Source organism: Salminus brasiliensis, chromosome 7 (assembly GCF_030463535.1).
Source record: "Salminus brasiliensis chromosome 7, fSalBra1.hap2, whole genome shotgun sequence".
NCBI lineage: Eukaryota > Metazoa > Chordata > Actinopteri > Characiformes > Bryconidae > Salminus > Salminus brasiliensis.
The window spans coordinates 8,625,913-8,649,030 of NC_132884.1; the positions used below are offsets into that span (position 1 = coordinate 8,625,913).

General features: G+C 41.4%; 1 protein-coding gene across 1 annotated transcript in view; it reads left to right on the plus strand.

Annotated features, from left to right (window-relative positions):
- tmem198ab (transmembrane protein 198ab) overlaps positions 1 to 23,118 on the plus strand; it is a 34,833-nt gene that overhangs the window by 1,465 nt on the left and 10,250 nt on the right. The window lies entirely within an intron of this gene.

Below are 23,118 nucleotides of genomic sequence, written 5' to 3' on the forward strand. Positions count from 1 at the left end.
TTTTTCAGGTTTCACACTGAGTCCACTTCCTTTTCCCAGTGTTCTCCCTAATTTACTGATTTCCTCTTCCCACCCACTACCTAGGACTCCTGTCATCACATGATGAGTGCTGGAAGGGTGAAGGGTAGCATGTGCTTCCTTCAGGTCACATAAAGCCAGCCTCCACTTCTTTTCAGGCTGCTGCTAAGACGGTGTCTTTGGACAGATGAGCACACTTGGAGGAGAACACCAACTGCCGGTTCTGCTGAGTCAGTTAACAGACATTAACATTAGCTAGCATAACGCTAAGTAAAGATGGGAAAGGGAGGTCAGTAGCACGCCAAGTGAAGTGTGTTTGTGGTGGGTGGGGGTGGAGGGGCATTAATGCTTGCTAGGAATCCCAGTCAGGGGTGGCTGTTACATCACCAGAGATGGATCCTGCAATCTCCTGATGATAGGCCATTCCCAGATTCTTTCACACACTCTTATCAGAGTTTTCCCTCTTTCTGTGATTCCATCTGACTCCTTGAGACATACTGTTCATGAGGGAGCGTGTTGAAGCATGCGGGCAGCGAGAGCCACAAAAACAACCCAAAACAAACAACAAGAAGTCGTCTCAGCGTCTGGTGCCTTTGATTCTCGCACTCTCTCACTTTCTCTCTCTCTCTTTTTTTATTTATGACATTTGATTTGAGGTGATAACACACAATTGTCAAGCCCAGTAGCCTCAGGCTTTGTATTTTATAATTTGTACCGAAATCATAGTGGAATTTTGTACAGGGCTTCGTTGTGGGACAGCCTGTGTGTGTAATATTTATACATAAATAAATGTACACACTCACCAAGCACTTTATTAACAACACTACACTAATACCGGGTAGAGCTCTCAGAACAGCTGTACTTCTTCATGGCATGGATTCCAGATGATATTGGAAACATTTCTTTGAGATCCTGGTTCATGTTGACATGATTGTGTCAAACATTTCCTGCAGATTTCTCAGGAGCACTTTCGTGCTGTCAGTCTCCTGCTCTACCGCATCCCAGAGGTGCTCTATTGGATTCAGATCTGGTGAATGGGAAGACCACTGATGAACATTCAGCCCTTAATCATGTTTATGAAACCAAAACCAGATGACTTTTGCTTTGTGATATGGTACAATCTAGAAGTAGACACCTCCAACCAGGTTGCACTGGGCAGGTAGGCTCCATGGATTCATGCTGTTGGTACCAAATTCTGCTCTGTCCCTCATCAGAAGTTGAGATTCATCAGACCAGACTATGTTTTTTCCAGTCTTTAACTGTGCAGTTTTGGTGAGCCTGTGCCCACTGCAGCCTCAGCTTTCTGTTCTTGCCTGGCAGAAGTGAAGCTTGATGTGCTCTTCTGGTGTTGTAGCCCATACAGCTCAAAGTTTGATATATTGTGCGTTCTGCGATGCTCTTTTGCTCACCACAATTGGCTATCTGAGTTACCCAATGCAGTGTTTCCTCTGCATTGCACATCTTAGTTTTTATCCTGCTCCCAAAAAATATGATCCAGCTAATCCTGGGTTGAGGACTAAAGTGTGTTAGAGCAGGAAATCTCTTAAATCTGCAGGACAGGGGGTCCTGTAGCACCAGGGTTGGGAACCACTGACCTAATGCATCATTTCAAATAAATAAGATAAATAAGACAACTGCATGAATAAGTAGGTGTACCTTTTTAATGTGTGCCTGTCGTTTGATTAGGTAATTGGCAGCTGGTGGCATGTACGGCTGTGCACGCAGGGCCACTAAACTCACACAGTGCTGGTGATTGGTCTCTGGCCAGACTCCCTGCTCATGACAGATAGTTGCTGTTAGCACATGCCACTGTGGCAGAAGCAGAGCAGCCTAGACACATCACTGATGCTGTCCCCAGGCAGAACCAAATGATCATGCCACGTGCTGGCTCACATGCACAGTCTGAGTTGATTAGTCATGACTGGGGACCCACGCTTTAATGACAGTTAACCAAGCTGCCATCTGACGCAGACCATCCAATCACAGCTCACTTGGACTGCAAAGTCAGTTTGATTGGTTTGGAAGATGTGTCTGTAGCGGGGTTGAGAAGGCCTTTGATACTTATTGATCGAGCTTTGGGCAGTTGTCAGGTGTAATTATTAGTGCTGAGAAGTGATGAATCTCCTTTCATTTATGTGGCTTATAGGGGCATGTAATTGGGGTTACATCAGAGCAAACGGAGGTTAAAAAAAGTATAAAAAGTATATCTATATTTTACTTACACACCTATTCAGAAGTCAGTAAGTTCTTTTAAACACATTGATGACTTTTTGGATATTTCTATATTATATATATTTTTTTCTATATATATTAAAAATGTATAAAATATATATTTTTCTGCCTCTGGTCAGTTTCGCAGGCAACATGAACCCTATCGGAGCGATTAGTGTTCTTAGGCTTCGGCATGTTCACAACCAAGATGCAGCTATATCTTTTAAACAAACATCAGAGAGATTTTTTCTGCAAACAACACACCAGGTCACATCTGACGTGTATAATCTTGATGTGAGTCATGTTTAGTGTGGAACTGGCTTTACTCAAGCTTATTTGTGCACTCAAAAATCATATTTAATAAATATGTATTCCACTACATTCATCTTTATAAGATGCAATTAATGCTCATGATTTGGTTTGAGAGAGTCTATTTTATCAGCACAATGGCAAAAGTGCTGATATGGCCAAATACAGGCACATTTGAATGAATCCTTGATCCAGTTCTGATCCTTTGTTTTTAACACCGAATTCTAGCAGAGCTCCCTCTGGCATCCTCAAGGGACCATTAACTGACATTATTGACAACCTGCAGCACTAAGAACAGTATAACAGTTTTGCAGTGCAAAACTATTTTTCAGTAGAACATGAAAACCTTAAGTAATATATATATACTTATATGTTTGTGTGTATGTATGTGTCTGTGTGTGTGTTTCTAGTGCTTTGATTGCATTTAAGCGACTTCTGGACATTTTGGCCTATTTCTGGCCTATTTGGCCCGTGCTGCCTAAACCATCACATGTTTACTTCTAAATTGTGGCTGATAAGAAACTAAGCGTCTGTGGAACCGCTCTTCTTACATCTGCGAGAAAACTGTGCGTTTAACGCAGCATTGTAGAACTTATGAAACTTTGTGTCAGACATTTCTGGACAAGCTGAGCTACAGAACTGAAAGTGAAAGTGAAAGAAGCATGTGGCCTGAGGCGGTAAAGTCATACCGAGTCATACAGGATTTGATACAAATATGTGCAAAACTATTGGATTTCGCACACTTCGAACTGCACTATGCAACTTTGGTGACGCAGGCAGGACAACACTCACATGAATTCCACTTCACGCTTGTTTGGGGAGCCCAGGAGCAAGAAGTACCAATTATCACTTAGTGCTGCTTTAATAGACTCTTTTTACATGTCGTCAAAATAAGCTGGATAAAGTGCTACTTTAAACTGGGAGACCAAACCATAGACACTGAAATAACCATGCTTGCCAAAGTTAACAGCAAAAAGTAAAAACTTATGAGCGTCTGACCCTGTTTTAAGAAAACGATCAAACAGAGAAAGGAAGCTCCATTTGTTTTGTTTATCTCCCTTGAAAAAGATTGCTAGAGATGTGGCACAGACTCTAAAACACTGGATGAAGAGATCAAGCCATGCAAAGCTCCATTGACTTCTTTGATTTCTTTTGAAGTAAACCTGATTTGGAAGAGCTGTTGGTTTGATTTCTGTCATTAGACAGCGCTGTGCTTGTTAGTTTACACTCCCCATGCTCTCTTGCTCATCCTGCTAAACAAAAGATGCAGTGTAACCACGGAACCGGGCATTTTGCTGAAAGGGGCCTTTTCTTGAGCGCATGAATTATGGCAAAGATTAAGTTGGATTGACATAAATGCAGCATGAATGTCCAATCTGGCTGTTCAGACTGAGGTTGCATTGCAGTGTATTGTGGATATGTGTCAAAGTTGCCTGAATCGGAATTGAAAATAGTATATTGCTGTGTGTGGTGGTGTTCACCCTGCCACGCAAAGAACAAATCTGTGTTTCACCTGCTCTCTGACTGTAGTCTTACTCAACTAATCATTTAAATGACAACTTGTACTTATACATAACTGCTTATTATTTTTGTCATTATATGCTAAATATTAAAGAACAAGTCTTGTTAAGCTGCACTACCTGCCTCAGGTCACATATATTAATAACCAAATGTAAGCAAACAGCCAGAATTTCACAGATGGAGGTCAATTTCCCCAAAGAATTAAGAAGTACTTTTTCCATTGGCTCAAGTTGAGCATTCTCATCTAGTCATGCTTTTCTTGGCAGACTCTGCTGGCCTTTAGAAGGTCCACACACATGCAGTGAGTCCTGCTGGCGTATTGAAGCTGTATTGAGTGTGTCCTTTTTTGAGTGTCCCCCGTCTTTCGTTCACGTGGCAGTGAGATCAGCACTGGATTGTGGTTGAATGTGTGTCACAGAAGTTACTGAACGGCAAAATGAACAAACGAGGCGTGAACCGGTAGAGAAGTTGGTTTCATAAAGTGCTTTCACAATAATTGCAATCAGAGTCCTGTTTGTTTGTCTGTTCTTTTGATCCAGCTTGCTGAATTGGCACAACACTTCTGAGTAATTGGTTTTAAATACCTCAAATCTCATCAGAAGCCTGTACAGCACACAAACACACATCCTGTAGCTGTCGATGAACTCGCCAGATTAAAGATGTCCTAGAATGTCAAAATGTATTTTCTTTGGTGTAGATAATTAATTTGATTTAAGTTTATGGAATAGACACACTGTACATACACTCTGCATAAAGCCCTAATCATGGCTGGTGAAATGGTAAAAGCGTCGGTGACAAAGAATATACTGGCGGTGATTCTGGTAAGCAGCACATCACTACCAGACTCTTCATGTGACGAAGTGAAAGCCAGGGGTGCAAACGGGATCTGCACTTGGCTAAAAGTTAATGCTAGCCTATTGGCTTTTAGCATCTCTTCTCTCCAACATCTGATTCCCTCTAGAACAAATTGGACGCACATCAGACGGCAAGGAACTAGCTTATTTTTTACAAAACAAAGGGAAGGGAGTAGGGGCAAGGATAAAGGCTGCAATGTCTTAGCAATCTGGTAAGACTCTAAAGTAATTACAGTGTTTTTATTACAGTGTTGAAACTATGCTATAATATGTGGCTTATGCGAGCTGTCACCAGGGCTGTAAACCAGCCATTTTTCATGTCAAATTTTTCATGTCTTTTTATGTTTGTTTTTTTTCTGTCTTTTACTATTTACTGATTATGTAAAGCTGCTTTGTGACAAAAGCGCTACACAAATAAATCTGACTTTGACTTGACTTGACTAAATCAGTGTTTCAGTTCAGAGGCAAAATAACAGGGTTTTTGCCCCAACCAAAGTCACATTTATACGCAAAGAATGTGCATTACTTTAGCACTTTTAAGTATTTATCATATTATAGTATTTCCTAGTCATTTACAGTGACTGCTCCCAACACAGCAGATGAATACATTTGTGTGATTTTTAGCATGCAAAAGCAGTTCAAAACTACTACATTTTAGTTTTTAGGAGGGCCTTTTATGATCAAGAGTGTGGACGTAGTCAATTCGAGGAACATTATTTTGTCATTGTCAGTAGAGGCATGTGTGTACAACTTGTAGAATATGAAATTTGCTAGTTTGGAACATGCCATCAGCATATGATAATCAGCGAGGATTGAGGGTGAGGGAACTTCTGCTTCAGGCTTGAAGGCCATAGTCCCTTGTGATGAGTGGAACTAAGACTGAGAGATAAAATTGAGTTAGGGAGGATACTGGGTGGTGGAAGGGGGTGGATACCTTATCTGAGAATCTAGAAATATAGAAAGGTGGAAATAAAAATAGGGAAAAGGAAGGTCTTCAAGCATGTTTCTTCTCTAAAACTCATTTTCCCCTCTGAGTGAGAGAGTGGGAGAACAGTTTTATTTGAATTACTTAATGCATTAATTATACAGAAATAAAACTTTCTGAGGTGCCTAGAATTTGCCCAAGCAGTACTTGTAGTACTTGGTTGTACAATCTATTAAGCTCCTACTTTAACTCACAGGGTGGAGTTAGCCTCCCAAACATAGAATGTTTTTACTTGACCAGAAAAATTACTTTTACTCTCTGTCTGAATGAAACCATTATCAGGTACTCATTAAGACCAGTACCTTTATTTCTACATGACTAACCATTGTTATATTGTTCTTGAGTACAATTGCATCTAACAGCTACACTGCTTGTCTCTGGTTACTGTCGCATATAGTGATATCCACATAAGACTAAGGTCTGGAGGTAAATTTCCCCAATAGAAGTACGAGAGATATTTTTTCCATTGGCTCAAGTTAAGCATTCTCATCTAGTCATGCTTTCCTTGGCAGACTCTCCTGGCCTTTAGAAGGTCCACACACATGCAGAGTCCTGCTGGCGTATTGACTCTGAAGCTGTATTGAGTGTGTCCTTTTTTAAACGTACAGGGAGTGAGCATCCCCCATTGTCTTCCGTTCACGTGGCAGAGAGCTCAGCACTGGCTTGTGGTTGAATGTGTGTCACAGAAGTTACTGAACAACAGAATGAACAAATGAGGCACGAACTGGGAACCTCTGGTGGAGGAGTTGCTTTCGTAGAGTGCTTTTACAGTAATTGCAATCAGTGCAGTTGGAAATGTGCCTCCTATGGACTATTCCCAAACCTGGCATTGCAGGAAAACACCATTGTATCTCCTCAGGTACATCAGAAGCACTCACATGTCCTCTGAAAAGGGAGCTTTGCAATAGAGTCTGGCCAATATACAACATTTGGCAAGTAACACTGGCTGATTTTTAGATATCTGTAAAAAGGATGCAAATAAAAATAGAGATTTATTAGTTACATTTGGTAACATGACTAACACTGTGACGAACACTGCAACTGTTACATTTATTAGTAGTCATTAGAATGTAACCTGATGATCAGAATGTAACATTGGCGCCTTATGCATTTGGAATGAGAGATTTATAAATATATGTAATTTTTTTATCTCTCTGTGTGTAGTCTTGCTCCTAGGCTTCCCCTGCAGTACAGGAAGTGTAATGTGTTCAGTGGTAACATGTATTCCTGGACAAGCTGATGGATACACCGCCATCACTGAAAGTGAAAGAATAATGTGGACTCACGCGATAAAGTAGTCTTCCAGGATTACGCAGCGTTATGCAGTTCATGCGAGCGCGGACCTGTCCGAAACACCTGTCCGTTACAGTTAGCAGCATGCCGAGCCTGGAGTACCAACTATAAAGAGACCATTCTCCTAATTACAGGTCAGTGAAGCATCATGGTGATTTTGAAGCTTCTATGTTGAGGTGAAAATGTTACATAATGCTGCTTTAACCCAAAATTAACCTTTGCTTTCCATCAGCCGGTCAGTAACCAATTGCTTAAAAATATCTGCATTGCACAGATGATTAGATTTGACTGATATGTTATCAAATATCTAATGAAATCATTTAAATCAGCCCAGAAATCCTATATCAGTTCATCTCTAAAGAAAATCACATCTGTATGAAAAGCACAGTTGAACTGTCCGAGCCGGCTTAAGGAGGCTGTTTCTGGTGGCACTGTCCCTCAGCTGAAGACCAGCTTACACTCCGGTACATGATACACATACGTCCTTCAGGCAATCATCATAAAAGCCCTTTTATCTGGCCGCAGGCATAATCACCAGGGTAATTACAGAAATAAATTTGATGATCTCTGTAATCCTTCAGGTCCTCACACTGCGCTCTGGAGACTGACTTGTGCATTTATATGAGGTCACGACCACGCTCTGTGAAAGAACATCTAATCTCCATCTCGCTCCCCCACCACGCTGTTATGCAGCGGTCTTGAGGCAAAAAAGATTGTGTCGATTGTTTAAGAATGTGTGTGTGTGCGTGTGTGGGTGCATGTTCTCGTGTGTGGAGGTTTGGAGGTGTTAGGAGAATACAAGAAGCTGTACCAATGTGAAATGCTCTGTGTTATGTAATAATGGCCTATGAGCTACGGCAGTTAAACCCGAAACTGAGTAAATGGGCCTGAGAATGAAAAGAATGAAAGATGCCGCTGAGCCGACAGAAGGAAAGGAAGAACATGTAAGCTTTGGGAAAAGAAAGACTATGTGTATGTGTCAGTGTGTGTATGAGTAATTTGTATGTACTCTGTTTTGGTCTCTGTCTGGGCATCTAATGTCTGTACAGTGGGAAGAATTCTCATGATGCTGAGGAGAGGGTTGGGCGAAGTATTACAGAGGGCAGAGAGTAGCTTAAGTTGGGCAGATGGTGCTCTTTTTACTTGGCTGCTGTAGAATCTCATCCTGCATTATTTTAAAACCGAAAATCGATCTAATTCAAAGCTCAGTTTGCTCACAGGGTCACGGATTAAGTGAAAACTGCGCACAATTTAAAATGAATTATTCAAATAAATGATAAATCGTCAGTCTAACAACAAATCCAGATGTTAAACTGCTCTGAATCAGCAGAGAGAAGCTGGTTAGCATTAGCTTAGTTAGAAGGATAACAATCTGCCCACCACAAAACAAATTTAAGTTTGGCTGACAGAAAGCCCACTTACAAACGTTTCAACCCCTACTGCAGTAATGGCTCAGATCGAGGGACTGGATATTTTACTGAACTTTAATTTTTTAAAAAAATTTGTGTGGTTTTCGTTCTGTTTCCCACTCGCTAAGCGAGTAGTCTTTGCTTAGGTAGCTCAGTTACAGATCCACACAGCACAGTGCAGATCCTGCCTAAATGATGTTTTGGCAAAAATAACAATTTGTATCTAGCAAAGTCGAGTCTCTGCCGGATTAACAAATGGTTCTGCCATGTTTGGACTCATAGTCGGCTGTCTAGGCTTAGATAAGTTAGCTAGCTAGCATGCTAAACAACACAGCACAGTTCCAATTAACTGAGGCCTTAAATCACACGTTTACAGGATAAAGCCACATACTTGAGAGCACAACGCCCAGTAAAAGGTCTTAGGAGTGTGTTTAACTGTTTTCAAGCACATTTAGTTGACTGGTTTATCCAGGTTTGCTTGCTCTCCCTTTCATTTGATCTCTCATTACTAAACTTGCAACTATGGTGGGCTTGGGTTTTTTTTCCCCCATCTGTTGTGTGATATCACCAATCAGTGATGTTGGGGTGTACTAGATAGACACAGATCGGAAATTGACATGTCATACATGCCTTATATTAAGAAATATTAGAAATATTACCCTAACTCAAACCTTAAACTGGAGAAAAGGTCAACATTTTTAGATACTGCAGTACCCTTTATAACTGTTCTATCACTCAGTCCTAGCTGAGGGCATAATTTCCCATGAGAAGAAATTTCTTATATTAAGTGTTTCGTCAACAATTATGTCTGCCATGCCCTTCATTTCTGAATCTCAGGATATCAGTTTTTGAAAACATGGATCTTGTGCAGCTGCTATATAGATACAACTGAATTACTGATGTGATCCAACTTAGAGGCTAACTAGATACCATTAAGTGGAGGTGGGGGGTTACAATTTAGAATGAATGCTGATATCAACACAAGCAAAAAAACGTATGAGTCAATCACCTATAAATCACTGATTAACTATTGCACTTAACGCGTTAGCTAGCCAGCACAACTGAAGTAGCACTTTCTTAGCAAGCATAGTCCGTGAGCCCTTGTTTTCAACAGGTAAACTAACAAACATTACAAAACTAACATTAGTTGGCTAAAGTACAAAGTGCTGGGAAAAACCCACCCACCCATCCATGCTTGCGTTTTCAATGTACAATCATTAACGTGGTGCTGCCGTGAAATGGCAACTCAGTGTCTGTGCTCAGCTTGTGTCATTGGTTTATTTTTGCTGAAGTTTCAGTCTTGCTTTTTTTGCCTCATCATCCTCACTCTCTGTCCGCCACACCATCATTCAGTATGTTCTTGATTAGTACTGGATGCAATCATGGCACACAATGGGCCACAAAGGGATACTGCCCCCAGCACTTCCTGTAGTGCATTGCAGTTACAGAATAATGATCTATCTACACGGAAATCTGAGTCTACAAACTTTAATAATATACATGGTCGGGTATGACAACTAATCGTTACAGCCCTAATTAATGAGCATGGGTGTTGGGGCCCATATTAGCAAAAGAATACTGGCTTGAATCATACTGGCCTTCAGAGCCTGTGGATTTTCAAACCTAGCCTGAAACAGCCCATACTCATACTTGTGAGGTCCCGTAACTAACAGTGTAGTTTGTCCTGTGGAGTAGATTATCTGCTTTAAGACACATGGTATTAGCTAGCGGTGTAAAGCGCAGTAGCCTATGCTTATGACGAGCTTAATGCAGATCCAAATTTGACAAGCTAAGCGTCGCTCCAGCTGATTGGCATATTGACTATGGCAGGTGCAAATGACACACGGCAGCTAGAACACCAGGGTTTGGGCTTAAGCTTTAAATGTTGCAATGTAGCTTAAGTGGAAAACATTGAAACAGTCCTCCGAATGCACAAAGCCATTTATTTGGTCGTTTTTAACATAATTTGATGGTTTTCAGTTGTGCAGTCAGTTAAAATGCGAATGATGAATAAAACGTGCTTTGCTTTTAATGTCTGCCAGTGTAATGTTAGACCCTTTCTGCTGGGCCACTCATCATGACCTGTGCACAGAATATGAAGAGCTGATGGTGATTTTCAGAAGGTGATCAAATCTGACAGCGACAGTGTTGTACGGATGCGGCAAGTGAAATTAGGATAGGAAAACTGCAGTAGAGCTGTACTTTAGCTACAGTTACAGCATAGTAGGAACCCTCTGAAGATGGGTCATTATACAACTCTGTGTAGGAGAGAGTATGTGTAAGAACGGAAAGAGTCATAATGCTATTAATCCAGTCTTTTGCTACCCTCAACACAAGCCACAGATACTGCAGAATCTCATTAACTGAAACACACACACACACACACACACACACACACACACACACTTGTTGGCATAATGCTGCACCACTGCTGAGGCAGCAGAGCTGAAATGCTGAAATAATGTGAAAAGATTTGTATTTTAAACTCCCCTACTGTGGTAGTAAAAGTGCTGCAATGCTTTTTGTTTCCTTAATGAAGGGAAGTAGCAGGCTTGGAGATGGCATGTCCGGGTAAGAGAGTGTTTGAGCAGTTTAGTCAGAGATCTTATCAGAGTATGATAGCCTGCTTTTAGATGTTCATCTGCAGTGAAGTGCTCCAATTAAATCCAGCTCATTAGTATAAGAAATATCAGAGCTGTATCGGCCAATGCTCACCTATACTCTGCTCCCCCATGATGTATTTGGAGGAGAACGCTAACGGGCGAACAGATATGTGTGTTGGCTAGCATCCCTCTGAAGGGGATATGAAGGGCCTTGGGGGGGGGGATTCCCTTCGAGTTTTATAATCAGACTTTCTAAACTGATTCACTTTTTTAGTAGAATTTTTTTAAATGATCATTTTAAACTCTGTAGTGTCATACGAGGTCTTACAATCCCGTATGACTGACCTGCCTGACCATTCAGCTCCCAGTTCCTTTACAACTCTGCAGTCAGATAACTTAGTGTGTGCATAAGCCTTAGTGCATTAGTAGTGTATATATATAGTGCTGTTCAGAGCTGGTTTAGAACCAAAGAAAGGAGTGTGGTTCTCTATCACTAGGCTCTTGTGTGCCACACAGCTCCAAAGGCCAGGGGTTGTGGGTTTGATCCTCACTTTACTAAATTGCCTCATAGTTGTGTGCACTTAAGTGGGTATGTGTGGCACCCTGTCCTGGGTTGTTCCTCCCTTGTACCCACTGATTTCGTGTAGGCTTTAGACCCACCAGGAAGAAATGAATGAACAACTGAACCTGGCCTCAGGGATTCCAGGTGAATACGTATCCAATCAAACTACATTTATTATCCTCTGTCTGTACTGTGTTGTCTGTCCGCACTTGTTTGTTTGTGTTGCACTTGTGTTTTGTATGCACTGTCTATGTTGCACCATGGTCCTGGAGGAACGTTGTTTCGTTTCACTGTGTACTCTGTATGTAGTTGAAATGACAATAAAACCCACTTGACTTGACTTGACTTGACTACATCCGGAAAGGTACATCATCAGGAGAAATATAAGACATATGTTTTGACTGTTGTTATTATCTGTCTGTTGTTCGTTCCATTAAGGTCAAATGCAGTACTTGCTGATCCTGTTTGTTTGGGTGCGTTTGCGTCTGGTTGTCTGAGGCAGTCGCCACTGCTGTAAAGCTTCTGACTTGAGCCCGGGCCTCTTTATGAAATCTGTAGTAATCTGAGTAAAGCCTCTTTGTGATTTAAGTTGCATCAGGAGGAATTCCCACTCAACACATCAATCACTTCACCTGCACCGGCTGTACTCAGGGGGTTGACTAGCTGAGTTCTCCGGTTCCAGTATTACTTTTATTATTATTAGTTTGAAACATCAAACGTTATACCAGGCATGACAAGCTTGCATTTGCTCTGTTTTATTACAATCTGAGCAGGAATTTCTTTTAGGAGCACCGGTCTGAGAACTGATTTTGCTTTGAGTAGCCCACCATTTTAAATGTGTCAATCAAAATGTGCAATAGAATGTTAATTTGACACGACAGTTATGTTTCAGGATATTAATCTAGCTAAACTACATGTGGGCAGATAATGTGTTTCTCTCACTGTAATCAGCTGCCAAGAGTTAACATTAAAAAAAGAAATGCAATTGGCCTCTTTTTTGTTTTCTGACAGATTTCTGACAGACTTTGGCTGCCTCATTTATACAGTCCTAGAATAGCAAACTGTTATATTAAGTTTGTGCTTATATTTTTTTCTTTGTGTTCGTGTGACCCTGACTATTACAAATCAGAAACCAGTGCTACTAAGGAAACAATATTTAATCATACAATGCATTATATTGAAAAATGTGCTGAATACATTAAGGAAACCTGGATTGGAATAATTTCAAGAAAAGACAAAAATTGAACAAACAAATTGAACAAAAGTAATTGTTGTCAGGCTACGTTCACATTACCTAATGTGTTTTTTGTTCAGATCGGATTTGGCTATCTTGACTGTTCACATTTCTGAATATGAACGGTCACCTGTACCTGTTTGTAATGTGAACGAATCTGTCCCTAAAGCGACACACATGACACTCTGATACACTTATGAATGCCATGCTGTCGGGGCTGGCTGATGACACCACTAGGCACAATATGTACAGGCATAAATTCCGCTCGGACCATTCACCTGCATGTCGCATGCCCACAAATCAGATATATTTAAAAAGATCAGATTTGACATGGGGTCACATTAAGGCATCCTGGTAATCTGAGCGTAGCCATACTGATTTGTTTTGAAGTGGCAATACTGGTGCTTTTATTTGTTCCAATGTATGAAACCTCAGATAGGCTAATGCTGCTTTTACATTATGATGGATTATGGAACGTTCCATCAGATGTCCAGTGTAAATCAGATGTTAATATTTATAGTGTAATATAATTACTCTATATAATGTTAATATAATGAGAATATATATATATATATATATATATATATATATATATATATATATATATATATATATATGAGAAACACTACCTATATAATTTTGGGAAACACTACCTCTAGCACCATGGCAACATGCCAACGTTTCTCCAACATGTAAATGCAACAATATTGTGATGCATATCCTGCATTGTGAAAAGATCTTTAAATATTATGGTCTTATAGTTTTGCCATGTTGCCCACTGCTACCACCTGAAAACCACCTGACTAAAATATTCCAGCATTTGGATCCCCCTGGTGCGTTTAAAACAGCTCTGATCCTTGATGTATGGACTCAGAATGGTGAGATCTGAAGGTGTCCTGTGGTATCTGGCACCAAGATGTTTGCATCAGATCCCTAAGTCCTGGAAGTTGTGAGGTTGGTCCTTTATTGATTGCATCACTGAACCTTGGGCACACATAACCCTGTCATCGGTTCACCGGTTATCCTTCCTTGAAGCACTCTTGGTAGGTACTGACCACTTTGGCCTTTAGTTAGTGTTGCTCAGATTCCTATGCTTGCCCATTTTCCCTGCTTCCAATGCATCACCCTTAAGGTGATGTTTGTCTGCTGCCTAATATGTATATCCAATGTATATCCTTGACCAGTGTCACTGTAACCAGATTATCAATATTATTCACTTCACCTGTCAGTGGTTTTAATGTTATGGCTGATGCATTTGTATTTCTTACACTTGCTCATTGGCTCTGTTTGTTTCACCATTTCATCATTGATTTGATGTCTGTGTGAAAGGGGGCACGTGACTGGCCTGAGAGCAATGTGAGAGGACGCCGGTCACGTTTCAGTGGTGAGAGAGATGTCATTACTGGCAGTATCGACGACCCCTTGGAGTCATCTTAAGGTTGTCTCTGGACAGTTTGTGTCCGCGTTGATGGGTGGATCAGCTCTCATCTGTCAATCACAGGGAGGGAGCGAATTGCAAAGCGGCTAAAACATACCAATTGCCAGGGTGGTCCACAAGACTGTTGCTAATGACTCAGTAAGTCCCAGAAGAGTTGGATGTTCACGTTTAAAACAGCCAGACGTCTCTGCACAGGCCTGTAGGATATGGTTGCCCCTGTGTTGGCAGATGGAGCAGGGGGCTTTTGAAACCGCATGGGAGAGGACGATGAGTGATGATACGTTCTGAAGCAGTTATGTAAGATAACGCCCCTCTCTCTGTTTTCCCTCTAGTCTTCACCCCCCCCCCGGCATCCTGTCCTCCATTCAGTTCATTTTAAATGACAAAAATCCCCTCTTGTGTTGAGGGTGTTCTCCCTGTACTGCTGTACTGTCTCTCTCCCTCTGCTTCCCTCTTCTTTCATTCATTCATTCCCTTTTTCTTTTTTTTCTTCAGTCCCCCTTCCATTTTTATCCTCGTCTGCAAGTGTTCCAGTCACTTGTTCCTCCCACCTCCTTGCCGCCCAGGATTCTTCCGCTTGGCAGTGTTTCAGGTTTGCCCACACACAAACACCTGCTAATGCTCACAACGACTACATTTTCTGGGCTGGAATTCTTTTGTCGCTCCCGACTGCGTGAACAGTACTTTCCCAGTCACAGTCGGACAAAGGAAGGGACTAGCTTTGTCGCAGCATGCTGGGCTATTTCAGGACCAGTGTGTGAGGTTTGGGCCGGAAAGGGTATTCTGATCTATAAAAAAAAAAAGTAAAACAGGGAAATCTGTGAGTGTTTACTGCTATTACTGTTCAGACGCTAATTGTCTGTCTGGATGGATGGAGGAATGGATGAATGAATGTTTGGATGGATAAATAGTCTGAGGAATGTATCTGTTGGCTGATATTAAAGGAATAGTTGGACAACAATATAAAATTAACATGATTGGTCACAGATCCTAAATGCATTTCAAACCTGTCTTATATCGAATGTGTGCTTTTTTACTTGATAGATGGGAGTGGCTTTATACACTGCCATCACCTCTGCAATCACCTAAGTGATAACCAGTCTTACATTTCACTTATAGTAATGATGAAATTGTAGCTTGAAAATAGCAGTGTTTTAGCAATGTTTTGCCTAAAATACTTCTTAAGTCAGTTGTTTAGGTAAAAAGATGCACTGTAGAAAACATATCAACTGATTTCCTAACAGTGCTGTTGGCAACACTGAGCAGTCAATTTCCTGTATAAAGGCCTGTTGGAACCCATTGTACAACTTGTCTAATCCATCAGGTAACCTAAGGTACGATAAATGTTAAGAACTTACCTCTGACAGTTTGCCGCACTGCCCAGCGAAGACTGCTGTCAGTTTTCTCGGCTTAGTAATACTCTGTGATAATTTAACAGTTAAAGAGAATAAAAGATCACATATGCGTGCTATTGAATTTTATTTAGCATTTTAGAAATGTATTTAAGTCCTCTCCAGTTCTTCATCAGTTCTGTTTCCCAACTGACCATAGCTTTTTTTCACTGGATTACTTGTCAGTTATTACCAATATCCAATCACATGAATCGGCCTGTCATCAGGGGTAATGTCCACAACAGCTTCAGTTTCATTGTGATGCTCCACTGACTTGTAAAAGAGAGAATAGCATCGCTGTCGTTGCTACTCTGGGCTCAGCATGCTGCTAACTGCAGTATGTAACTTTGGAGAAGCGGGCAGGAAAACACTTGTGAGAACTGTTTAACGCTGCACAACCCGAGTCATATTTGTGTAAAATCCCATAATATTTCTCTACCACGTCAGCCAACATGCTTCTTTCACTTTCTGTGATCGTTCGGTATCTCTCAGCTCGTCCAGAAAAACATGTTCTTTAGTAGTGGCTCAAAGCAGAAAGTACACTTCCTGACTGAAGAGAGAGCCCAGGTGCAGGAAATACCAATTTTCTATAGCATTGCTTTAATGCTTTGTACACCTAATGTCCAATTGTTTGTGGACACTTCTTTTAATAAATGCATTCAGCTACTTTAAATTGCACCCATTCCTGACACAGATATGCAAATGTGCACATACACAGCTGGTCTAGTCCCTGTAGTGAAGTATTGTCAATAGAATAGGACTCTCTGAAGCAGATAAACAAAAAACTTTTTGGCTCCATGACTAGTGCCAGGCATGGGCTAGAGGGGTAAAAAGGCCCCCAGCATTGAGCTGTGGAACTGTGTTCTCTGAGCTGGGGCATTGGGAATGGACATGGATCATCATGGACATTAATCATCAATCATCACCTGGACAGTAGAGACAGTTACTCTATTAAAAGCAGCACATTTTTTCCCCTCTTTTTTAATACCCTGATTTCAGAAGAAACAATGAATGTGCAGGTGTCCCAATACTTTTATCCCTATAGTGTGTGATTTTCTGCTTATTTTTGACACAGTCCACAACTGGTAGTCTCAACATCTGACTAAAGCATTGTTTGACTTACAGTGTTGGACTCCTGGAAGTGGATGATCCTGGAAACAAAATGACCAAATTTTACCAAATGGTCAGTTGCTTGAGATGTTTTGAGGAAGTGAGGATAGTGTGGACGATGCTGCGTATGCTCACAAAGCACCTTGTTACTCGGGCTGTGACTAGCAAACAGTTCCTCAATCAATTCGGAGGACAGAGAGAGCAGGTGCAGGAGACTAAGGGACGTCAAGGAAGGAGAAGGAAGCGAAGTCCATCAATAAACATTGCACACACACACACAGAAGGAAGGAGAAGACCTGCCTTCATCTTGAAAAGGTCATGCAATTCCCCTCTAAAATCCTCGCAAATTCAGTTACGTATTAGGGCTGTCCAATATAATGACTGAATCGCTCAACTCTGTTTAAAAGTTCTTAATGCATTTCATACATTTTCTGAGTGTAGTTCTACCAGGACTACATTTTGGAGTGTAGTTTCCATTAAGCATGCTGTGTGTGTGTGTGTGTGTGTGTGTGTGTGTGTGTGTGTGTGTGTGTGTGTGTGTGTGTGTGGTGCCACCTAGATTAATGTTCTGCGATGTACGCCCATGAGAGGGAGTATAAATAGACTAATGGTCAGGGAGTTTTGCCCATAACTTACAGAACTGAACATGTGAACTGAACATGTGATCTGCTGAAAGGCAGTCTGCTACAGATGATTCACCTTAATGCTGAGCGAGATGGAGCTCACATTCACTTTAGCTGTCTAGTGAAGTCACTTGACATTTTCTTTTTACAGGTTTTCTACATCACTAAGCAGCTACGAAGTTGTTTGGTGTGAAATGTGCCGTTTAAGAGAAAGGTATAGAGTCCGGATTGTACACAGTGGTGGTGAATGGAACCAGACATCTGAAGAGTTTAATGCCTTTTGAAAAGCTTTTCAAGTTTTCAAGTGGAATCAAACCTGTAATGGAAAGGTGATTGAGTGTTGTGTCCTCCAGAGCTGCCAACTTTTACAATATTCTCTGTGTGAGATTGAGGTTGGTCCAGTAAGTGACTACTGGAAAATACAGTATTCGCTCATACACAATATTGCTATCAATGAGTGGCATTATACTGCAGTGTTTAAGACACAAACAAGTCATTCACTCAGTGATCTTTGGGTGTAATTTAATAATACATAAAAATGTAATACAAAGTGTAAGTAAAATTTTATAATATAAAATACATAAATAAAATGTGCTAATAAATACATAATATAAGTAAAAACGTATAATTAAAGAATGTTTTTATATAATTAAAAACAAATACATAATGTAAATAACATTGAATAATAATATAATATCCATAATGTAAGTACAATTTAATTATCCATAATGTAAGTAAAATGTTATAATACAAAATAATGTTAATAAAATGTACTAATCTATAATGTTAAAATATTGTAATAAATATAATACATATTGTAAGTAAAAATGTATAATTAAAAGCAAACAATACATAATGTAAATAAAATGTACTAATAAAATGCAATGCAAGTAAAATTGTATAATAAAACAGAAATAACACATAATATAAATCAAATTGTATAATAAAAGTACATTTAATAAAAAATACACAATGGTAGTGATATTTAATGAAAAAATACATAATGTAAGAACATTTATGATAAACATAATGTAAGAGATGTTTAATAGCAAAAAGATTGCTTGTAAGCAGAACAAGAGAAATAGAATTGCATTATTTAGCACTGTTAACATTGTTGATTTTGTTTAGCTTAGTTAAAATGAAACAATGTGCTCACATGAATGAATGAATTAATTACAAGAAAGAAAGACAGAGACACAGAACACTAGTACACAGCGTGATCCTGTACTGAGGTGACACATTAGACTGAAAGCCATTCACTGTGACAAATATACACTCATGCACTCTGCGCTCCGCGTACACACTGTCAGCCAAGTCAAGTTAGTCAGGAGCTGACGGCTTTCCAGACACGACGCTGAGCGTGGCATACGCACGCACACACCCTTATTGCCAGTTCAGGACATACGCACGCACAGAAGTACACACGCGGCCTGTACTGTAGGTGGCTTAGCTCATAGTTCGTTCGTGTTGGGTCTGGATGAGTAATGGAGTCGTGAGTGTGAGGAGCCCACAGACAGAGGCCCACTGCTGGGTAGGAGGGGACAGCTTGCTGGGGGTGGAGCAGGTGGCTCTGGATCTCTTTGGATCTCTGTATCTGTCTGGCACCAGTCATCCACTGCTAGCACTTACTAACATCGATAGCACAATGACCATCGCACCCAGCACAAAGTGTTGCACAGGTCATGCCGACAGATAGCTGTCCACTTCGTAGTGCAGTGATTAATGCTGGGATGTGTGTGCAGCACTGGACAGTGGGGATCTAATAAAAAAAAGTTGTTTTGGTTACATTGCAGTACATTCATCTATTTTTTTATGTGCTTGAGGAATATAAAGCCCCCCCCCAGCATTGAGTTGTGGAGCAGTGGAACTGTGTTCTCTGGAATAATGGCGCCTATATATAATCCTATATAATTTGGGATGAGTTGGGGATGAGGTGGGGTGGTGACCATCCAACATCCTGAACTCCATGAACTTGACCGCATCCTCACTGCCGTTCTATCAGAAGACTCTCAGAAATTTTATCTTGACAATGAGATGGAACAAGTTAGAACTGTTGATTGTCTTTGGCGTAGGCGCCTTTGTTCGCCCCAGGTCTTGCACCATCATTAATATCACAGATCCTGAAGAACCTTGGCAGGGGGCAGAGCCTACCCCCGGGCAACCATTGGAACCAAACTGGTGGCGGTAGGGAGGAAGGAGGGAGAAACGAGACGTCATTTCTAAAAGCAGCAAAAACATGTAATTAGAGGTCTTTAAACACAGGTGAGGGCTGGTGATTGGCTGAAGGACAGTGATGCTGCATTAGAGTCTCCTGGTAGAACTTTCCCTTGAGCTTTCATTTTTCCAAAATCTAGTAGAAAGCATTGCCTTGACAGTAGAAGACAGTTACTCCAACAAAAGCAGATTTTTAAAGGTTTAAACATTTTTTAATACACTTGAAACAATGAATGAGCAGTTGTCTGAATACTTTTGTCCATATAGTGTAGCTCTTTTCTCAAACTCGAGCAAAGTATTGAATGCAGAGGTGGGTCTTGAGTTGGGTAATGATGGGCCAAAAAGAGATGAGATCATGGGGTCTTTTGAGGGTTTGCGTTCCAGAGTTACTCATGGTAGCCTAAGGCTGTGTTCACATGATATGCTTGATATCCGTGAAAATAAACGCATGAATATGCTTTGCTAGTTTGATGTGGGCGTGTTTGTGGGCGGAGATAAATGAATACGGGAAACTCGTTCAAACATGAAAGCTCTGCCAGCGGTTGCTGATCTCTTCTTCAAAGGAGCAACAAAAAAGAAGTTGGTTTTAATCAGTAATCAAACCAGTCCTACTATATCTTGTATTGCTGGATTGTGCCGCTCTAAATGTGAGCTGACGGCAACGATTAGTTTATCCTACGTGACTGACTGAAGCCCCGCCCATCATTACGTCCTGTTGGCTGATGCATGGGTACATCTGTTGAACTTTTTGAAGAGTATATTCACCCTCAATATCTGTAGGTCTCCAGCTCTCAGTGCATGTTACGGGGTTGATAACAAGAGTGCGGAGGCGGGGCTTAGTGAGGAGAAAGAAGACATAGAACAGAGCCAGTAAAATCAGTTGGAGCATCAACATTCGGAAGCTACGTAATAGAGGGGGAAAATCCTTGCTATTTCATCATCAATTGAGGCGAAGTTACTAACTGACTCATTGCCATGAGTATACTACACATCCATAATCAAAAACTAGGTAGTATTACCAGGACGGGATGCACCCAATAGCTAACTGGCTATTTAGAGCGGAGAGGAAGGGGGGAAGTGGGGAGGAAGTGGTTGTGCTTACACACTGCAAAAACTAGCATGTTCGACATTTCGGGTCTTCAGAGGAGAGCAGTAGTACTATTACTTTTTGACCTTGATGCTAAATGTCACACCCGAAATGTACGAAAAGAGTACCATTTTGCTCGTGAAAATTTGCTGACACAAGCTAGTGTGACCAGGGAGCCCTAAGCCAGCCAGATGAAATAAGTTTACAGGCTGCTTTGGGATTCAATAATGTAAGGAGAAGCAAGTCCATGAATAGGTTTGAAAGGTATGAGCGATAACTTGTATTGGATACAGAATGGAACATGTAGGCAGTGCAGTTTATGAAGAACAGGTGTAATGTGGGAACAGTAGTTTGTGCCAGTGAGGGGTCTGGCTCAAACTGTAGTCTGTTTTAAGAGTTTACCTGGAATGTAAACATTCATGTCTTCATGTCTTCTTACGTTATTTCTTTTTTGTCTCTGTCTTTTACTAATTACTAATTATGTAAAGCTGCTTTGTGACGACAACAGTTGACAACAAAAGCGCTATACAAATAAATCTGACTTGACTTGACTTGACCTGGAAGACCACTGAGGAGGTCATTAGTGGAAGCTCATAAAAGCATGAGCTAGCATTTCTGCATTATTGCAAATAGGATCATAGGCTTTGTTCTACAGTGGCCCCTATGTGGGTTCCGCCTAGACAGGATAGTCTTTGTTTACCTTGCACATCAGTGAACTTGGAGCACCCACCATCCTGTCATCACTTCATATTTTGTCTCTCCTCAGACCTCTGTGGGTAGGTACTCTCCACTGCTGATCAGGAGCCCCGCACACGCCTTTCAGTTTCAGAGATGGTTTGACCCAGTCGTCTGGCCATAGCGATGTCCATTTCACATATTGTAGGAAAAATAGGAAAAGGTTGAAATGGACGTTTGATCGGAAAAAGAGCTGGACAGCACAAGCAAAAGTCTGAAGTGGGAGAGGATGGGACTGAGCTGTATCCCAGCCAAACAGCCCAACAGCTGTGTTGCATTAGGTTGCCGTGGTTACCTCTGGCTGTGTGCCCCACGGGCCATGACACCCACTCAGGTCAGGAGATTAACACAGCTGGGAGTCGGGCAGGAACTGTTGTATACAGACCCCACCATCCTTTGCTTGAGCTACAATGCTCTGTCAAGTTATTATTCACAGACCCCACTTCACTGCTCTCAGTGTCTGCCTGGGCCTGTGCACACTGGAATCGGCAAAGAAGTATATCCCTCCTTATTTAAGTGGCATTTGGAGTCTCACAAACACACACGTCTACTCATTCTTATGTCATAACTCGCGAAATGCCACACGAAATGACCACCAGACGCCAGACTAGAATGAACAATCTGTTCTCTGTGCGAGGATGTATGAATGTGACTGTGAATGTGTGCGCGTGTAGGAGGATGCATGTGGGTGAATCACGGTTTCTGCTTCATCCCTTAGCCAGCAAGTTTGCTGGTGCCGCCACACTGCGTATCCCAGAAAGAGACACACAAACGACTGGGAGCTGGCAGGCCTCCTGATTGGCTGCCAGGCTGTTGCTATGGGGGTTAGATTGCCTTCTTATTGGTCGGTCTGGGGCCCGGCCCTTAGCAGCCGAGGGTAGCGTTCTGTGGTCGTTATGGCGACAGACAGGAAGTACAAGGTTGTTATTGTTGAGGGACGGAGTATTGTGCAGAATGTGCTATGAGTGCAGCGGTGCTGCTGGGACAGCAGTGTCCAACCATAATGCTGCCCAATGCTTGGCTTCGACTGGCCAGGGATTTGATAATCCCCCAGGGAAAAGATTATTATGACCAGACATGTTTAGAGAGAGAGAGAGAGAGGGAGAGAGAGTGAGCGAGCGAGAGGAAAGGACAGTGAAAGGAGGGGAGATGGGGAGATGAGAATATCTGCATGTACAACTCATGCTGGCTTCTAATTTATTACTGGCCTTTTACATGGGGTCAGTGTAGGACACACCAACACGGTCAGACTGGGCTAGTGTTGAGTGAGGAACGAGCTGGCGTTATCCTCGGTCATGATGAAAACAAACTATGTGCTGCATGATAAACTGTTGATGGATCACATGAGTTTTGGCTTAAAGTCCTTCCTTTCCCAATGACTAATTGGGCTGTGGAACAGTGGAACTGTGTTCTCTAGAATGGTGGTGCTCCATCCAGTACTTTTGGAATGAATGCAATCAAATCCTTACAGCAGTGCTCCAACATCTAGTAGAAAGCCTTCCCTGGAAAATAGAGACGGTC